The 19,632-nt window shown below is 39.3% G+C and overlaps 4 non-coding genes across 4 annotated transcripts; all 4 read left to right on the forward strand.

Moving 5' to 3' along the window:
- Window positions 1-2,094: 2,094 nt before the first annotated feature.
- Window positions 2,095-2,273, forward strand: LOC116802929. Its single transcript, XR_004363256.1, has one exon. It is a non-coding gene; the product is annotated as a 5.8S ribosomal RNA (ribosomal RNA).
- A 394-nt stretch (window positions 2,274-2,667) lies between these two features.
- Window positions 2,668-6,629, forward strand: LOC116802932. Its single transcript, XR_004363259.1, has one exon. It is a non-coding gene; the product is annotated as a large subunit ribosomal RNA (ribosomal RNA).
- Window positions 6,630-14,656: 8,027 nt separating this feature from the next.
- Window positions 14,657-16,653, forward strand: LOC116802931. Its single transcript, XR_004363258.1, has one exon. It is a non-coding gene; the product is annotated as a small subunit ribosomal RNA (ribosomal RNA).
- Window positions 16,654-17,340: 687 nt separating this feature from the next.
- LOC116802930 lies at window positions 17,341-17,519 on the forward strand. Its single transcript, XR_004363257.1, has one exon. It is a non-coding gene; the product is annotated as a 5.8S ribosomal RNA (ribosomal RNA).
- Window positions 17,520-19,632: the final 2,113 nt, after the last annotated feature.

Consider the following 19,632-nt stretch of genomic DNA (forward strand, 5'->3'; position numbering starts at 1 on the left):
TTGGATAACTGTGGTAATTCTAGAACATGCAATTAAAACATGAACCTTATGGGACATGTGCTTATTAGGCTAAAACCAAGCGATCGGATCTTCTCTAGATAACATGCAGATCTATGGTCTTGTACCGATATGTCTGCCCTGCTAGGACTGGTTGCAACGGGTAACGGGGAATCAGATTCCGGAACTGAGAAACGACCACATCTAAGTTTACCCACTGCTTAGTGACAAAAATAACAATACAGGACTTATCTCAGGATTGGAGGGCAAGAGCAGTAATTCCAGCTCCAATAGCGTATATAAAGAAAACGTTCGTAGTTGAACTTGTGGGGTAGTACAACTTAGTAGTTACGTACGTATTACGAGAGTGATGTAATTGTTCCTTGGACCCGGTACGTAGAGAAAGCTTCAAATGCTTATTCTGTGCATGCCTCTGAAGAGCAGTTTGCCAAAGATGTTTTCATTAATCATTAGAACGAAAGTTAGAGGTTCGAAGGCGATCAGATACCGCCCTAGTTCTAACCATAAACGATGCCAGCTAGCAATTGGGTGTAGCTACTTTTATGGCTCTCTCAGTCGCTTCCCGGGAAACCAAAGCTTTTGGGCTCCGGGGGAAGTATGGTTGCAAAGCTGAAACTTAAAGGAATTGACGGAAGGGCACCACCAGGAGTGGAGCCTGCGGCTTAATTTGACTCAACACGGGAAAACTTACCAGGTCCGAACATAAGTGTGTAAGACAGATTGATAGCTCTTTCTCGAATCTATGGGTGGTGGTGCATGGCCGTTCTTAGTTCGTGGAGTGATTTGTCTGGTTAATTCCGATAACGAACGAGACTCAAATATATTAAATAGATATCTTCAGGATTATGGTGCTGAAGCTTATGTAGCCTTCATTCATGGTGGCAGTAAAATGTTTATTGTGTTTGAATGTGTTTATGTAAGTGGAGCCGTACCTGTTGGTTTGTCCCATTATAAGGACACTAGCTTCTTAAATGGACAAATTGCGTCTAGCAATAATGAGATTGAGCAATAACAGGTCTGTGATGCCCTTAGATGTCCTGGGCTGCACGCGCGCTACAATGAAAGTATCAACGTGTATTTCCTAGACCGAGAGGTCCGGGTAAACCGCTGAACCACTTTCATGCTTGGGATTGTGAACTGAAACTGTTCACATGAACTTGGAATTCCCAGTAAGTGTGAGTCATTAACTCGCATTGATTACGTCCCTGCCCTTTGTACACACCGCCCGTCGCTACTACCGATTGAATTATTTAGTGAGGTCTCCGGACGTGATCACTGTGACGCCTTGCGTGTTACGGTTGTTTCGCAAAAGTTGACCGAACTTGATTATTTAGAGGAAGTAAAAGTCGTAACAAGGTTTCCGTAGGTGAACCTGCGGAAGGATCATTATTGTATAATATCCTTATCGTTAATAAATATTTGTTATAATACAAATAAATACAATTTACCAAAATAAAAATATTACAAAATGATTCCACGGAATCAAAAGTTAAAGTCAAAATAAAATGAAGATGGCTTTTATTTTATATGTGGGGCTTGGCAACCTCATAAAAAGACTTTAACATTATTAATGTTGCTGTGCGTATTTGTGGCAGTACTTACTACAACAACGGCGTTTCCTATAAAAACAAATTCTCGAAAATGGAAATCGAAGAAACTAAACTAAATTCGAAAGTAGAAGTCGAATTAAAATAAAAATAATTTTGAATGTGTGGTAATCAAAATAAGTGTGTGTGTATATGGACCATAATATACACGCGTTGCGAATATGTATTGTTCATCTATGTTATGAGCATACGTTGGCTAATGCAACAACCTAAAATATACAATGTTTGTACCTGTCATCCATCAGGTTAATGTTTTATATAAATTTTGCAGTATGTGTCACCCAAAATAGCAAACCATAACCAGATTATTATGATACATAATGCTTATATGAAACTAAGACATTTCGCAACATTTATTTTAGGTATAAAAATAAATTTATTGAAGGAATTGATATATGCCAGTAAAATGGTGTATTTTTAATTTCTTTCAATAAAAACAATATTGACATTATATAAAATTGAATTATAAAACTCTAAGCGGTGGATCACTCGGCTCATGGGTCGATGAAGAACGCAGCAAACTGTGCGTCATCGTGTGAACTGCAGGACACATGAACATCGACATTTTGAACGCATATCGCAGTCCATGCTGTTATGTACTTTAATTAATTTTATAGTGCTGCTTGGACTACATATGGTTGAGGGTTGTAAGACTATGCTAATTAAGTTGTTTATAAATTTTTTATAAGCATATGGTATATTATTGGATTAAATAATGATTTTATTCATAATATTAAAAAAGAAATGAAAAACATTATCTCACATTTGAATGTGAAAAACGAAGAGAAATATTTTCTTTTTCAATCAAATAATACTGAGAAATGTCTAGCATAAAAAATTGAAATATTTTTCATCTAGAATTGTCTCTTATTAATGATTCGGAAAAAGAAAAATCTTGGTTTTGTTATTATTCTTCGTTGGTTCGTTAAATGGATAAAAATGACTTTGCTTACAAGAACTATTGGAACTATTTATAACGAATTTAATTGATTGTTTTATCATTTATATATAAAGAATTTATGGCAAAATATAGTTATATATACAACCTCAACTCATATGGGACTACCCCCTGAATTTAAGCATATTAATTAGGGGAGGAAAAGAAACTAACAAGGATTTTCTTAGTAGCGGCGAGCGAAAAGAAAACAGTTCAGCACTAAGTCACTTTGTCTATATGGCAAATGTGAGATGCAGTGTATGGAGCGTCAATATTCTAGTATGAGAAATTAATGATTTAAGTCCTTCTTAAATGAGGCCATTTACCCATAGAGGGTGCCAGGCCCGTATAACGTTAATGATTGCTAGATGATGTTTCCAAAGAGTCGTGTTGCTTGATAGTGCAGCACTAAGTGGGTGGTAAACTCCATCTAAAACTAAATATAACCATGAGACCGATAGTAAACAAGTACCGTGAGGGAAAGTTGAAAAGAACTCTGAATAGAGAGTTAAACAGTACGTGAAACTGCTTAGAGGTTAAGCCCGATGAACCTGAATATCCGTTATGGAAAATTCATCATTAAAATTGTAATATTTAAATAATATTATTAAGAATAATGTGCATTTTTTCCATATAAGGACATTGTAATCTATTAGCATATCCCAAATTTATCATAAAATATAACTTATAGTTTATTCCAATTAAATTGCTTGCATTTTAACACAGAATAAATGTTATTAATTTGATAAAGTGCTGATAGATTTATATTATTACAGAGCGTTAATTTTTCGGAATTATATAATGGCATAATTATCATTGATTTTTGTGTTTATTATATGCTCTTGTATGATTAACAATGCGAAAGATTCAGGATACCTTCGGGACCCGTCTTGAAACACGGACCAAGGAGTCTAACATATGTGCAAGTTATTGGGATGTAAACCTAATAGCGTAATTAACTTGACTAATAATGGGATTAGTTTTTTAGCTATTTATAGCTAATTAACACAATCCCGGGGCGTTCTATATAGTTATGTATAATGTATATTTATATTATTTATGCCTCTAACTGGAACGTACCTTGAGCATATATGCTGTGACCCGAAAGATGGTGAACTATACTTGATCAGGTTGAAGTCAGGGGAAACCCTGATGGAAGACCGAAACAGTTCTGACGTGCAAATCGATTGTCAGAATTGAGTATAGGGGCGAAAGACCAATCGAACCATCTAGTAGCTGGTTCCTTCCGAAGTTTCCCTCAGGATAGCTGGTGCATTTTAATATTATATAAAATAATCTTATCTGGTAAAGCGAATGATTAGAGGCCTTAGGGTCGAAACGATCTTAACCTATTCTCAAACTTTAAATGGGTAAGAACCTTAACTTTCTTGATATGAAGTTCAAGGTTATGATATAATGTGCCCAGTGGGCCACTTTTGGTAAGCAGAACTGGCGCTGTGGGATGAACCAAACGTAATGTTACGGTGCCCAAATTAACAACTCATGCAGATACCATGAAAGGCGTTGGTTGCTTAAAACAGCAGGACGGTGATCATGGAAGTCGAAATCCGCTAAGGAGTGTGTAACAACTCACCTGCCGAAGCAACTAGCCCTTAAAATGGATGGCGCTTAAGTTGTATACCTATACATTACCGCTAAAGTAGATGATTTATATTACTTGTGATATAAATTTTGAAACTTTAGTGAGTAGGAAGGTACAATGGTATGCGTAGAAGTGTTTGGCGTAAGCCTGCATGGAGCTGCCATTGGTACAGATCTTGGTGGTAGTAGCAAATAATCGAATGAGACCTTGGAGGACTGAAGTGGAGAAGGGTTTCGTGTGAACAGTGGTTGATCACGAGTTAGTCGGTCCTAAGTTCAAGGCGAAAGCCGAAAATTTTCAAGTAAAACAAAAATGCCTAACTATATAAACAAAGCGAATATAATACACTTGAATAATTTTGAACGAAAGGGAATACGGTTCCAATTCCGTAACCTGTTGAGTATCCGTTTGTTATTAAATATGGGCCTCGTGCTCATCCTGGCAACAGGAACGACCATAAAGAAGCCGTCGAGAGATATCGGAAGAGTTTTCTTTTCTGTTTTATAGCCGTACTACCATGGAAGTCTTTCGCAGAGAGATATGGTAGATGGGCTAGAAGAGCATGACATATACTGTTGTGTCGATATTTTCTCCTCGGACCTTGAAAATTTATGGTGGGGACACGCAAACTTCTCAACAGGCCGTACCAATATCCGCAGCTGGTCTCCAAGGTGAAGAGTCTCTAGTCGATAGAATAATGTAGGTAAGGGAAGTCGGCAAATTAGATCCGTAACTTCGGGATAAGGATTGGCTCTGAAGATTGAGATAGTCGGGCTTGATTGGGAAACAATAACATGGTTTATGTGCTCGTTCTGGGTAAATAGAGTTTCTAGCATTTATGTTAGTTACTTGTTCCCCGGATAGTTTAGTTACGTAGCCAATTGTGGAACTTTCTTGCTAAAATTTTTAAGAATACTATTTGGGTTAAACCAATTAGTTCTTATCAATTATAACGATTATCAATTAACAATCAATTCAGAACTGGCACGGACTTGGGGAATCCGACTGTCTAATTAAAACAAAGCATTGTGATGGCCCTAGCGGGTGTTGACACAATGTGATTTCTGCCCAGTGCTCTGAATGTCAAAGTGAAGAAATTCAAGTAAGCGCGGGTCAACGGCGGGAGTAACTATGACTCTCTTAAGGTAGCCAAATGCCTCGTCATCTAATTAGTGACGCGCATGAATGGATTAACGAGATTCCTACTGTCCCTATCTACTATCTAGCGAAACCACAGCCAAGGGAACGGGCTTGGAATAATTAGCGGGGAAAGAAGACCCTTTTGAGCTTGACTCTAATCTGGCAGTGTAAGGAGACATAAGAGGTGTAGAATAAGTGGGAGATATTAGACCTCGGTTTGGTATCGTCAATGAAATACCACTACTCTTATTGTTTCCTTACTTACTTGATTAAATGGAACGTGTATCATTTCCTAGCCATTATACGGATATATTTATTATATCTTATGGTATTGGGTTTTGATGCAAGCTTCTTGATCAAAGTATCACGAGTTTGTTATATAATCGCAAACAAATTCTTTAATAAAACGATGCATTTATGTATTTTTGATTTGAAAATTTGGTATAACTCCAATTACTCAGGTATGATCCAATTCAAGGACATTGCCAGGTAGGGAGTTTGACTGGGGCGGTACATCTCTCAAATAATAACGGAGGTGTCCCAAGGCCAGCTCAGTGCGGACAGAAACCACACATAGAGCAAAAGGGCAAATGCTGACTTGATCTCGGTGTTCAGTACACACAGGGACAGCAAAAGCTCGGCCTATCGATCCTTTTGGTTTAAAGAGTTTTTAACAAGAGGTGTCAGAAAAGTTACCATAGGGATAACTGGCTTGTGGCGGCCAAGCGTTCATAGCGACGTCGCTTTTTGATCCTTCGATGTCGGCTCTTCCTATCATTGTGAAGCAAAATTCACCAAGCGTTGGATTGTTCACCCATGCAAGGGAACGTGAGCTGGGTTTAGACCGTCGTGAGACAGGTTAGTTTTACCCTACTAATGACAAAACGTTGTTGCGACAGCATTCCTGCGTAGTACGAGAGGAACCGCAGGTACGGACCAATGGCACAATACTTGTTCGAGCGAACAGTGGTATGACGCTACGTCCGTTGGATTATGCCTGAACGCCTCTAAGGTCGTATCCGTGCTGGACTGCAATGATAAATAAGGGGCAATTTGCATTGTATGGCTTCTAAACCATTTAAAGTTTATAATTTATTTTATAAACGACAATGGATGTGATGCCAATGTAATTTGTAACATAGTAAATTAGGAGGATCTTCGATCACCTGATGCCGCGCTAGTTACATATAAAAGCATTATTTAATACAATGACAAAGCCTAGAATCAATTGTAAACGACTTTTGTAACAGGCAAGGTGTTGTAAGTGGTTGAGCAGCTGCCATACTGCGATCCACTGAAGCTTATCCTTTGCTTGATGATTCGATAAATAAATGATTTTTTCCTGTAGCCAAACACCTCGTCATCAATTTAGTGACGCATATGATATTGTCCCTATCATATAATTAATATAAAGACTTTAATGGATTGTGTCAAGTTGCCAAACACCTCGTCATCAATTTAGTGACGCATATGATATTGTCCCTATCATATAATTAATATAAAGACTTTAATGAATTGTGTCAAGTTGCCAAACACCTCGTCATCAATTTAGTGACGCATATGATATTGTCCTATCATATAATTTTTGATATAAAGACTTTAAAGAATTGTATCAAGTTGCCAAACACCTCGTCATCAATTTAGTGACGCATATGATATTGTCCCTATCATATAATTAATATACAAATGATTGTGTCAAGTTCCCACCGTCATCAATTTCCAGCGTTTTTCGCGTATTTATCCACGTCCTAGTTGCAGGGGCGGCGGAACGGGACTAGTTGTATTTGTGGCGGGTGTATGTGTTGTCTATTGTTGTGGAAGATCGAGAGGGTGTCTCCTCATGAGACGTCTGCTTGTTTGGCTATTGTCTAACGGTCGAAGGGTTTAGTGGTATCGCATATGCGACTGGATTCCAAGTTCCTTGTATGGCGACATTCTCGTGGTAGGGATGCGCATTACAGGCAATTCTCAAGCACCTATTCTGGAACCGCTGTATACGCAGGCGATTCGTGTGGCTTGCCGTGCCCCATAGCTGTATCCCGTAGGTCCAGATGGGCTTGAGAATTGCCTTGTACACCAGGATTTTGTGGTTCTGCTTAGCTTGGACCCTCTCCCAATAAGCCAATGCATCTGCCTCAGACGCGCATCGGCCTGTATGCGTTTGCTGACGATGTGGGGACGCCAAGTGAGCCTGCGGTCCAGGGTAAGTCCTAGGTACTTGGGTGCGGGTGCGTTGGGAATGATGACTCCGTTTAGCGTGACCGGTGGGCAGTCTCCTCTCCTTAGTGCAAATGTTGTTTGGGTAGATTTTTCCGCGTTCACTACGATGTTCCACCTGCTGAGCCAGGGATGTAGCGCGTCCATTTGCCTTTGGATTGTTTCGGAGGCTTCTCGTGGGTCGGATGAGGAGGCGAGGAAAGCCGTGTCATCTGCATAAGTCGCTATAGTTAGGTTCCTGGAGGGGATTATGGGAAGGTCTGCGGTGTAAAGGGTGTACAGTATTGGTCCGAGCACACTGCCTTGCGGAACTCCAGCTCTGATCAGTCTGGGTAGGCTTATTGCACTTCCGCATCTGACTTGGAATGCTCTTCCCTCAGTGTAGGATTTGAGGAGGGTAAAATGGGGGCTTGGGAGGTAGGATTTGAGTTTATGGAGGAGTCCAGGATGCCAAACTCTGTCGAATGCCTGCTTCACGTCGAGCATTACAGCGCAGCAGTATTTCTTTTGCTCGAATGCCTCGAGGATCCGTTCGACTAGCCGGTGGCATTGCTCTGGTGTTCCGTGGGAGCGCCTGAAGCCAAACTGGTGATCGGGGATCAAACCAGCCTCATCCAGTACTGGCAATACTCTGCGCAAAAATACTCTTTCGAGTATTTTGGAGAGGATTGCCAGCAAACTAATCGGACGATAGGAGGCGAGATTGGCTTCAGGCTTACCAGGCTTGAGGAGGACAATAACTCTGCTCTTTTCCACTCTTCCGGGAAGTACCCTAGCCGGAAGCAGCTGTTGTAAATGCTGGCCAGCATTTGTGTGCAGCGGGATGGGAGCATTTTTAGGGCCGCCGCATCTATACGATCCAGGCCTGGAGATTTGTTGTTCTTCAGTAGAGCAATCTCCTGCGCAACTTCCTCAGGGTCGACTGGTTCCAACGGGGGACCGGGAGAGCTTGGGCTATTGAGAAACCGGGCTGTTTCAGCATGTTCTTCGGCAGTGCAGCAGTCGAACGGAGAGAAGGCGTTGTAAAGGTGTTCGGCGAAAGCTTCTGCTCTTTCAGCATCCGAAAGGCACCAGGATCCATCTGCTTTGCGCACTGCGGAAACCTTTTTGGCTGGTCGTTTAATGTGGCGGGTGACGTTCCACAGATTGTGGTCTGGGTCCCCGGGAGAGAGTTCCTCGAGGAATCTGAGGAAGGAGTCCTGGCGTAGGCTGGAGATCTTGTCCTTCAACTCCTTTGTGGCGTGATTGAGCGCTGTTTTGTCTCTTGGATTGCGCGTCAAGAACCAAACTCTCCTGAGACGCCTCTTCTCAGTCACGAGTGCCGCAATTTCCGGGGACCAGAGGTGGAGGTCCCTGCTAGGTGTTCTCGCAGTCTTTGGTGGCGGTGGGCTTGCGAATTCCGCAGCGTTTTGCATCTGCCTGGTGAGATTCCCGATAGCTTCATCAATGTTCCTGGGTGTGTTGAGGATGGGGTTCGGATTGACGGTGGAGAGCATCCAGGACGCGAACTTGGCGGCGTCGGTATATTTTCCAGTGAGCCTTCTGAGCGGGGTTTTCCTGAGGACTGGCGTGTTGATTAGCACGTTTATTGCACAGTGGTCTGACAGGAGATCAGCATTTGTTGTGCAGCTGATCTTCGCATGCCCTATGCCTTTCGACACAGCAAAGTCCAGTAGGTCTGGAGTCTTGAGGGGATTCGTTGGCCAGTGAGTGGGCTCGCCAGTGGAGTGGCAGTCCAGTCGGTGGCGTTGCAGGTACCCAAACAGAGTTTTCCCTTTGGGGTTGTTGGCGCGCGATCCCCAAGAATGTTTGGCGTTATAATCTCCAGCTGCTATGAAGCGGGGCCCAAAATGCTCGAAGAACTCACTGAGGTGAGATGCTGTTATGCGGTATCTGGGGGAAAGTAGACCGCTCCAATGTCTAAATCTCCTTGCGGGCTGACAATCCTGATGACAGGACATTGTGCCCAGTCTTGCTGAAACGCGGGCAGCTCTAGGTATTGAATACCGCTCCTGATGAGGATGGCTGCTCCACCGCGTGCTCTGCCAGAAGGATGGTCTGCATGGATGAGGTCATATCCGCTGATATTAAAGTGGGATCTGGGGGAGAAGTGGGTTTCGGCTACGAGTAGGATATCGATCTGGTGGGTCTTCAGATGGTGCTCGACTATGGCCTTGCTGTTCTGCAGGCCGTTCGCATTCCAGACGACTAGGTGGAGCTTTAGTTGCATGACTTGCTGTTGAGAATGGTGGCCACCAGCTGTGTCATCTGGGTGAACATGCGCTCCATCATCCTTTCCATCATTCCTTCCATGCGAGCGAACATCGCTTCTATCTGACCGGAGTGTGGGGTTTCTGTTTGGGTTTGGACTGGGGTTGTGGGATTCTGCGGTGCTGCGTGCACTCCGTTGAGGGCGTCTCGGTAGCTCCTGCCAGAGGTGACGTTTGGTGATGCCACGGGCGGCGCCTTGTTAGCATTAGCGACGGGCCTTGTTTTCGGAGCAGCGAGTGCTTTGGCCCTTTTGTATGCAGGGCATCCCTTGAAAGACGCAGGATGGTCCGCCTGGCAGTGGAAGCAGCACGCTTTGTCGTCCTCCCTCTTCTCACATGCCCTCGATTCGTGAGGGCCTCCACACTTTACACATCGGTATTCCAGGAAGCAGTAACGCTGTGTATGACCGAATCCTTGGCACCTGAAGCATTGAGGCACGTCGTTGAACTTCTGCGGCGGTTCAATGGTTACTACCGACCTGCAGATCCGCTTGACTTGGTAGACGTCTTTGTTGTTGCTGGAAGGCTCCAGGTTGGCGAAGAATATTCCCAGCGGTTCTTTAGTTCTTCTGCCAATGGGATTGTGCAGATCTCTAACAGCGTGCCCTTGTCTGCGAAGGTCTTCAATGATTTCCTCACGATCGGTGGAGTGGTGGAGTCCTTTGATGACAACCTTGTATGCACGTTCATCTTTCGGCTGGAAAGTCCGATGCCTCTTGTTTTGGGCCACAAGTTGGAGACGCAGAGCTGTATAGGACTCTTTGTCCGGCATCATGACACGTACGTTGTTGCCATTCACGGTCTTGTAGGTAAAATTGTTCTTCGGGCCTACAAGAGTCGTGATCATCTTGACGAGTGCCGAGATGTTGGTCACATCGGGGATAAAAATCGGAGGTGGCTTGATGGTCTTCGGGTGGGCTTTGGTTTCTCGGGGTCTTGGGCTTGGAATCGTCTTTAGGTCCGGGTTCGTCATCAGAGCTCTCTTGGTCGTACTCGTCTTCTTCGGTCGAGAGTAAAGCGAAGGCGTTGTTGGCGAGCTTCTTGCGCAGAGCTGCGCTAGTGCTTGGCTTATCTTCCAGCTCCTCTCCCTGTGCTTTCTTTGCCGGTTTTCGCTTTATCTCGCCCGGCTCTGTATGCGAGGTGCTTCCCTCGCTGCTGGAGCTGCTCTTGCGTGTTCTCAGAGCCTTTTTGCGTGGTGTTGTTCCAAGCTTGTGGGTGCGCGGGGGGCCTGCCAGTCCATCTTCTCCAAAGTTGATAAGGAGTGAGGAGGGGGGGGGGGGGAAGCTGGGCACCGTAAGCCGGTGAGCCAGGCAGCACGTGGCTGCTGCTTTGCAATTATACCGCTGCTTCGAGCACTGGGTTTTTTGCGCTGATAACACGCACACTCGGGTGTGCGATGGTGTTAGTGCGAACTACCGTTAGGTACGTTGGCTGGGCCAATCAAAACGCGCGACAAGATCACGCGACGCGAAGTGGCTGGGCACAAGTAACGGGACTTACAACTGTGAACAATTTGCTAACAATTTGCTAACAATTTGCTGTCGATCCGCAGGCACGTCTGCACTCGTCGAGTGTTCGATCGCGACGATCAATTTAGTGACGCATAATATATCATATGATAAATTGGTTAATTCATTATAATGATATGATATTGTGAAAAAATTGTCATCAATTTAGTGACGCATATGATATTGTCCCTATCATATAATTTATATATAGACTTTAAGAATTGTTCAAGTTGCCAAACACCTCGTCATCAATTTAGTGACGCATATGATATTGTCCTATCAGACTTTAATGGATTGTGTCAAGTTGCCAAACACCTCGTCATCAATTTAGTGACGCATATGATATTGTCCTTATTATATAATTTTTGATATAAAGACTTTAAAGAATTGTATCAACACCTCGTCATCAATTTAGTGACGCATATGATATTGTCCTATCATATAATTAATATAAGACTCTAATGAATTGTGTCAAGTTGCCAAACACCTCGTCATCAATTTAGTGACTATGATATTGTGATAGACTTTAAAGAATTGTATCAAGTTGCCAAACACCTCGTCATGCGCGACCTCATCATATTGTGTCAAAACATTATGGTATTCATATGATTTCTTATGTGTTCATATTGTATGAGTAAATTAAATAATATACATATGAAAATTATATGATTAATTATTATATGTATAAGGGAAAAAATGCTAAGATATATATTCCCACATTACTCAATTAGGTATTATAGAAAATGATTCAAATTTTGGCCATTATAGTATAGGGAGAGGTATTATAGTAGTGTAAACGACCGGAATTACGACAGAGGGTTCAAAAACTACTATAGGTAGGCAGTGGTTGCCGACCTCTCATATTGTTCAAAACTTATGTATTCATATGATTTTGGCAATTATATGAGTAAATTAAATAATATACATATGAAAATGGTTAATTATTATATGTATTGGGAAAAAATGCAGAGATATTCCCATATTCTCTTAGTATTATAGAGAAAAGCCATTTAAGTGAGAGGGTATAGTAGTGTAAACGACCGGAATTACGACAGAGGGTTCAAAAACTACTATAGGTAGGCAGTGGTTGCCGACCTCTCATATTGTTCAAAACTTATGTATTCATATGATTTTGGCAATTGTATGATAAATTAAATAATATACATACGAAAATGATTAATTATTATATGTATATGGGAAAAAATGCAGAGATATTCCCATATTCTCTTAGTATTATAGAGAAAAGCCATTTAAGTGAGAGGGTATAGTAGTGTAAACCACCGGAATTACGACAGAGGGTTCAAAAACTACTATAGGTAGGCAGTGGTTGCCGACCTCTCATATTGTTCAAAACTTATGTATTCATATGATTTTGGCAATTGTATGAGTAAATTAAATAATATACATATGAAAATGATTAATTATTATATGTATAAGGGAAAAAATGCTGAATATTCCCACATTCTCTTAGTATTATAGAGAAAATCCATTTAGTGAGAGGGTATAGTAGTGTAAACGACCGGAATTACGACAGAGGGTTCAAAAACTACTATAGGTAGGCAGTGGTTGCCGACCTCTCATATTGTTCAAAACTTATGTATTCATATGATTTTGGCAATTATATGATTAAATTAAATAATATACATATGAAAATGTTAATTATTATATGTATATGGGAAAAAATGCTGAGATATTCCCATATTCTCTTAGTATTATAGAGAAAAGCCATTAAGTGAGAGGGTATAGTAGTGTAAACGACCGGAATTACGACAGAGGGTTCAAAAACTACTATAGGTAGGCAGTGGTTGCCGACCTCTCATATTGTTCAAAACTTATGTATTCATATGATTTTGGCAATTGTATGAGTAAATTAAATAATATACATATGAAAATGATTAATTATTATATGTATAAGGGAAAAAATGCTGAAATATTCCCACATTCTCTTAGTATTATAGAGAAAATCCATTATAGTGAGAGGTATAGTAGTGTAAACGACCGGAATTACGACAGAGGGTTCAAAAACTACTATAGGTAGGCAGTGGTTGCCGACCTCTCATATTGTTCAAAACTTATGTATTCATATGATTTTGGCATTTATGATTAAATTAAATAATATACATATGAAAATGGTTAATTATTATATGTTATGGGAAAAAATGCAATTATATGTATTATAGAGAAAAGCCATTATAGTGAGAGGGTATAGTAGTGTAAACGACCGGAATTACGACAGAGGGTTCAAAAACTACTATAGGTAGGCAGTGGTTGCCGACCTCTCATATTGTTCAAAACTTATGTATTCATATGAATTTGGCAATTATATGAGTAAATTAAATAATAAACATATAAAATCATATTATATATGAATAATGGAAAAAAAATGAAATGTTCCTATAATCTCTTAATATATAAGAGAATAGACCGTATGTTGGTGGCAAACGGAATTGAAAATACCCGCTTTGAGGACAGCGGGTTCAAAAACTACTATAGGTAGGCAGTGGTTGCCGACCTCCCGCATTATTCGAAATATTTATTTCGGATTATGTTTATATTGGTTACATAAAATAAAGTATATTATTATCCGTACAAATTTGTTTCTCAGTTCTATAGAACACGGGACTTGGCTCCGCGGATAATAGGAATATACGCTTTTTAGATAATATCGTTGAAACAAAAGTCAAGTTTCTATTATATATAGAATAACAAATCGTTTCCATATATTATCGTTAATTTTTGGAGGCAGGCAAATATTAATTTATTACCTGCCGTATAGTTGGATTATTATATCGTTACGGTATAATACAAATATGGATTCTTATGAAAGAAATATAAAATTATATATTAAATGTGGAAATATTATCATATGCGCTTGGTTTTATGTTATATATTACCAGAGAGATATATGAAAAGAGATAAATTTTAAATTTATCTTCAAAATGCAAATGATTTAACTTAATATTTATATTGGTTAAACAAAAATTGTACATGTGTGGATACAATAATTATGTATGTTGGAAATAAAATGATATTTTATAATGAAATATGTATATATAAAAAGATAAAATTATAGAAACATATATATTACAATAATTATATGAAATTCTTGTTATATTGGTAAAACAAGTATAAATTAAAAATGAAAATATGGATTACGAATGCTATATAAAAATGGCCGTAATCGAATAGATTTTTTACTTATATTTATATATTTAAAATTTTACCCAAAGGCGAAATATTGAATTTTATTCAATATAATAAAAATCATGGAATTATATAAAGTGAAAAATCTATATATCTATTATATTGCTTATTTCGATTCAAAAAATATGAATGGAATATGAAGGAAAAACATTATTCTGGTTGATCCTGCCAGTAGTTATATGCTTGTCTCAAAGATTAAGCCATGCATGTCTAAGTACACACGAATTAAAAGTGAAACCGCAAAAGGCTCATTATATCAGTTATGGTTCCTTAGATCGTTAACAGTTACTTGGATAACTGTGGTAATTCTAGAGCTAATACATGCAATTAAAACATGAACCTTATGGGACATGTGCTTTTATTAGGCTAAAACCAAGCGATCGCAAGATCGTTATATTGGTTGAACTCTAGATAACATGCAGATCGTATGGTCTTGTACCGACGACAGATCTTTCAAATGTCTGCCCTATCAACTTTTGATGGTAGTATCTAGGACTACCATGGTTGCAACGGGTAACGGGGAATCAGGGTTCGATTCCGGAGAGGGAGCCTGAGAAACGGCTACCACATCTAAGGAAGGCAGCAGGCGCGTAAATTACCCACTCCCAGCTCGGGGAGGTAGTGACGAAAAATAACAATACAGGACTCATATCCGAGGCCCTGTAATTGGAATGAGTACACTTTAAATCCTTTAACAAGGACCAATTGGAGGGCAAGTCTGGTGCCAGCAGCCGCGGTAATTCCAGCTCCAATAGCGTATATTAAAGTTGTTGCGGTTAAAACGTTCGTAGTTGAACTTGTGCTTCATACGGGTAGTACAACTTACAATTGTGGTTAGTACTATACCTTTATGTATGTAAGCGTATTACCGGTGGAGTTCTTATATGTGATTAAATACTTGTATTTTTTCATATGTTCCTCCTATTTAAAAACCTGCACTAGTGCTCTTAAACGAGTGTTATTGTGGGCCGGTACTATTACTTTGAACAAATTAGAGTGCTTAAAGCAGGCTTCAAATGCCTGAATATTCTGTGCATGGGATAATGAAATAAGACCTCTGTTCTGCTTTCATTGGTTTTCAGATCAAGAGGTAATGATTAATAGAAGCAGTTTGGGGGCATTAGTATTACGACGCGAGAGGTGAAATTCTTGGACCGTCGTAAGACTAACTTAAGCGAAAGCATTTGCCAAAGATGTTTTCATTAATCAAGAACGAAAGTTAGAGGTTCGAAGGCGATCAGATACCGCCCTAGTTCTAACCATAAACGATGCCAGCTAGCAATTGGGTGTAGCTACTTTTATGGCTCTCTCAGTCGCTTCCCGGGAAACCAAAGCTTTTGGGCTCCGGGGGAAGTATGGTTGCAAAGCTGAAACTTAAAGGAATTGACGGAAGGGCACCACCAGGAGTGGAGCCTGCGGCTTAATTGACTCAACACGGGGAAAACTTACCAGGTCCGAACATAAGTGTGTAAGACAGATTGATAGCTCTTTCTCGAATCTATGGGTGGTGGTGCATGGCCGTTCTTAGTTCGTGGAGTGATTTGTCTGGTTAATTCCGATAACGAACGAGACTCAAATATATTAAATAGATATCTTCAGGATTATGGTGCTGAAGCTTATGTAGCCTTCATTCATGGTGGCAGTAAAATGTTTATTGTGTTTTGAATGTGTTTTATGTTAAGTGGAGCCGTACCTGTTGGTTTGTCCCATTATAAGGACACTAGCTTCTTAAATGGACAAATTGCGTCTAGCAATAATGAGATTGAGCAATAACAGGTCTGTGATGCCCTTAGATGTCCTGGGCTGCACGCGCGCTACAATGAAAGTATCAACGTGTATTTCCTAGACCGAGGGTCCGGGTAAACCGCTGAACCACTTTCATGCTTGGGATTGTGAACTGAAACTGTTCACATGAACTTGGAATTCCCAGTAAGTGTGAGTCATTAACTCGCATTGATTACGTCCCTGCCCTTTGTACACACCGCCCGTCGCTACTACCGATTGAATTATTTAGTGAGGTCTCCGGACGTGATCACTGTGACGCCTTGCGTGTTACGGTTGTTTCGCAAAAGTTGACCGAACTTGATTATTTAGAGGAAGTAAAAGTCGTAACAAGGTTTCCGTAGGTGAACCTGCGGAAGGATCATTATTGTATAATATCCTTATCGTTAATAAATATTTGTTATAATACAAATAAAATACAATTTACCAAAATAAAAATATTACAAAATGATTCCACGGAATCAAAAGTTAAAGTCAAAATAAAATGAAGATGGCTTTTATTTTATATGTGGGGCTTGGCAACCTCATAAAAAGACTTTAACATTATTAATGTTGCTGTGCGTATTTGTGGCAGTACTTACTACAACAACGGCGTTTCCTATAAAAAACAAATTCTCGAAAATGGAAATCGAAGAAACTAAACTAAATTCGAAAGTAGAAGTCGAATTAAAATAAAAATAATTTTGAATGTGTGGTAATCAAAATAAGTGTGTGTGTATATGGACCATAATATACACGCGTTGCGAATATGTATTGTTCATCTATGTTATGAGCATACGTTGGCTAATGCAACAACCTAAAATATACAATGTTTGTACCTGTCATCCATCAGGTTAATGTTTTATATAAATTTTGCAGTATGTGTCACCCAAAATAGCAAACCATAACCAGATTATTATGATACATAATGCTTATATGAAACTAAGACATTTCGCAACATTTATTTTAGGTATAAAAATAAATTTATTGAAGGAATTGATATATGCCAGTAAATGGTGTATTTTTAATTTCTTTCAATAAAAACAATATTGACATTATATAAATTGAATTATAAAACTCTAAGCGGTGGATCACTCGGCTCATGGGTCGATGAAGAACGCAGCAAACTGTGCGTCATCGTGTGAACTGCAGGACACATGAACATCGACATTTTGAACGCATATCGCAGTCCATGCTGTTATGTACTTTAATTAATTTTATAGTGCTGCTTGGACTACATATGGTTGAGGGTTGTAAGACTATGCTAATTAAGTTGTTTATAAATTTTTTATAAGCATATGGTATATTTATTGGATTAAATAATGATTTTATTCATAATATTAAAAAAGAAATGAAAAACATTATCTCACATTTGAATGTGAAAAACGAAGAGAAATATTTTCTTTTTCAATCAAATAATACTGAGAAATGTCTAGCATAAAAAATTGAAATATTTTTCATCTAGAATTGTCTCTTATTAATGATTCGGAAAAAGAAAAATCTTGGTTTTGTTATTATTCTTCGTTGGTTCGTTAAATGGATAAAAATGACTTTGCTTACAAGAACTATTGGAACTATTTATAACGAATTTAATTGATTGTTTTATCATTTATATATAAAGAATTTATGGCAAAATATAGTTATATATACAACCTCAACTCATATGGGACTACCCCCTGAATTTAAGCATATTAATTAGGGGAGGAAAAGAAACTAACAAGGATTTTCTTAGTAGCGGCGAGCGAAAAGAAAACAGTTCAGCACTAAGTCACTTTGTCTATATGGCAAATGTGAGATGCAGTGTATGGAGCGTCAATATTCTAGTATGAGAAATTAATGATTTAAGTCCTTCTTAAATGAGGCCATTTACCCATAGAGGGTGCCAGGCCCGTATAACGTTAATGATTGCTAGATGATGTTTCCAAAGAGTCGTGTTGCTTGATAGTGCAGCACTAAGTGGGTGGTAAACTCCATCTAAAACTAAATATAACCATGAGACCGATAGTAAACAAGTACCGTGAGGGAAAGTTGAAAGAACTCTGAATAGAGAGTTAAACAGTACGTGAAACTGCTTAGAGGTTAAGCCCGATGAACCTGAATATCCGTTATGGAAAATTCATCATTAAAATTGTAATATTTAAATAATATTATTAAGAATAATGTGCATTTTTTCCATATAAGGACATTGTAATCTATTAGCATATCCCAAATTTATCATAAAATATAACTTATAGTTTATTCCAATTAAAATTGCTTGCATTTTTAACACAGAATAAATGTTATTAATTTGATAAAGTGCTGATAGATTATATATTATTACAGAGCGTTAATTTTTCGGAATTATATAATGGCATAATTATCATTGATTTTTGTGTTTATTATATGCTCTGTATGATTAACAATGCGAAAGATTCAGGATACCTTCGGGACCCGTCTTGAAACACGACCAAGGAGTCTAACATATGTGCAAGTTATTGGGATGTAAACCTAATAGCGTAATTAACTTGACTAATAATGGATTAGTTTTTTTAGCTATTTATAGCTAATTAACACAATCCCGGGGGCGTTCTATATAGTTATGCTATAATGTATATTTATATTATTTATGCCTCTAACTGGAACGTACCTTGAGCATATATGCTGTGACCCGAAAAGATGGTGAACTATACTTGATCAGGTTGAAGTCAGGGGAAACCCTGATGGAAGACCGAAAACAGTTCTGACGTGCAAATCGATTGTCAGAATTGAGTATAGGGCGAAAGACCAATCGAACCATCTAGTAGCTGGTTCCTTCCGAAGTTTCCCTCAGGATAGCTGGTGCATTTTAATATTATATAAAATAATCTTATCTGGTAAAGCGAATGATTAGAGGCCTTAGGGTCGAAACGATCTTAACCTATTCTCAAACTTTAAATGGGTAAGAACCTTAACTTTCTTGATATGAAGTTCAAGGTTATGATATAATGTGCCCAGTGGGCCACTTTTGTTAAGCAGAACTGGCGCTGTGGGATGAACCAAACGTAATGTTACGGTGCCCAAATTAACAACTCATGCAGATACCATGAAAGGCGTTGGTTGCTTAAAACAGCAGGACGGTGATCATGGAAGTCGAAATCCGCTAAGGAGTGTGTAACAACTCACCTGCCGAAGCAACTAGCCCTTAAAATGGATGGCGCTTAAGTTGTATACCTATACATTACCGCTAAAGTAGATGATTTATATTACTTGTGATATAAATTTGAAACTTTAGTGAGTAGGAAGGTACAATGGTATGCGTAGAAGTGTTTGCGTAAGCCTGCATGGAGCTGCCATTGGTACAGATCTTTGGGTAGTAGCAAATAAATCGAATGAGACCTTGGAGGACTGA

The sequence above is a fragment of the Drosophila sechellia genome, unplaced genomic scaffold, assembly GCF_004382195.2.
Source record: "Drosophila sechellia strain sech25 unplaced genomic scaffold, ASM438219v1 U_254, whole genome shotgun sequence".
NCBI classification, from domain to species: Eukaryota; Metazoa; Arthropoda; class Insecta; order Diptera; family Drosophilidae; genus Drosophila; species Drosophila sechellia.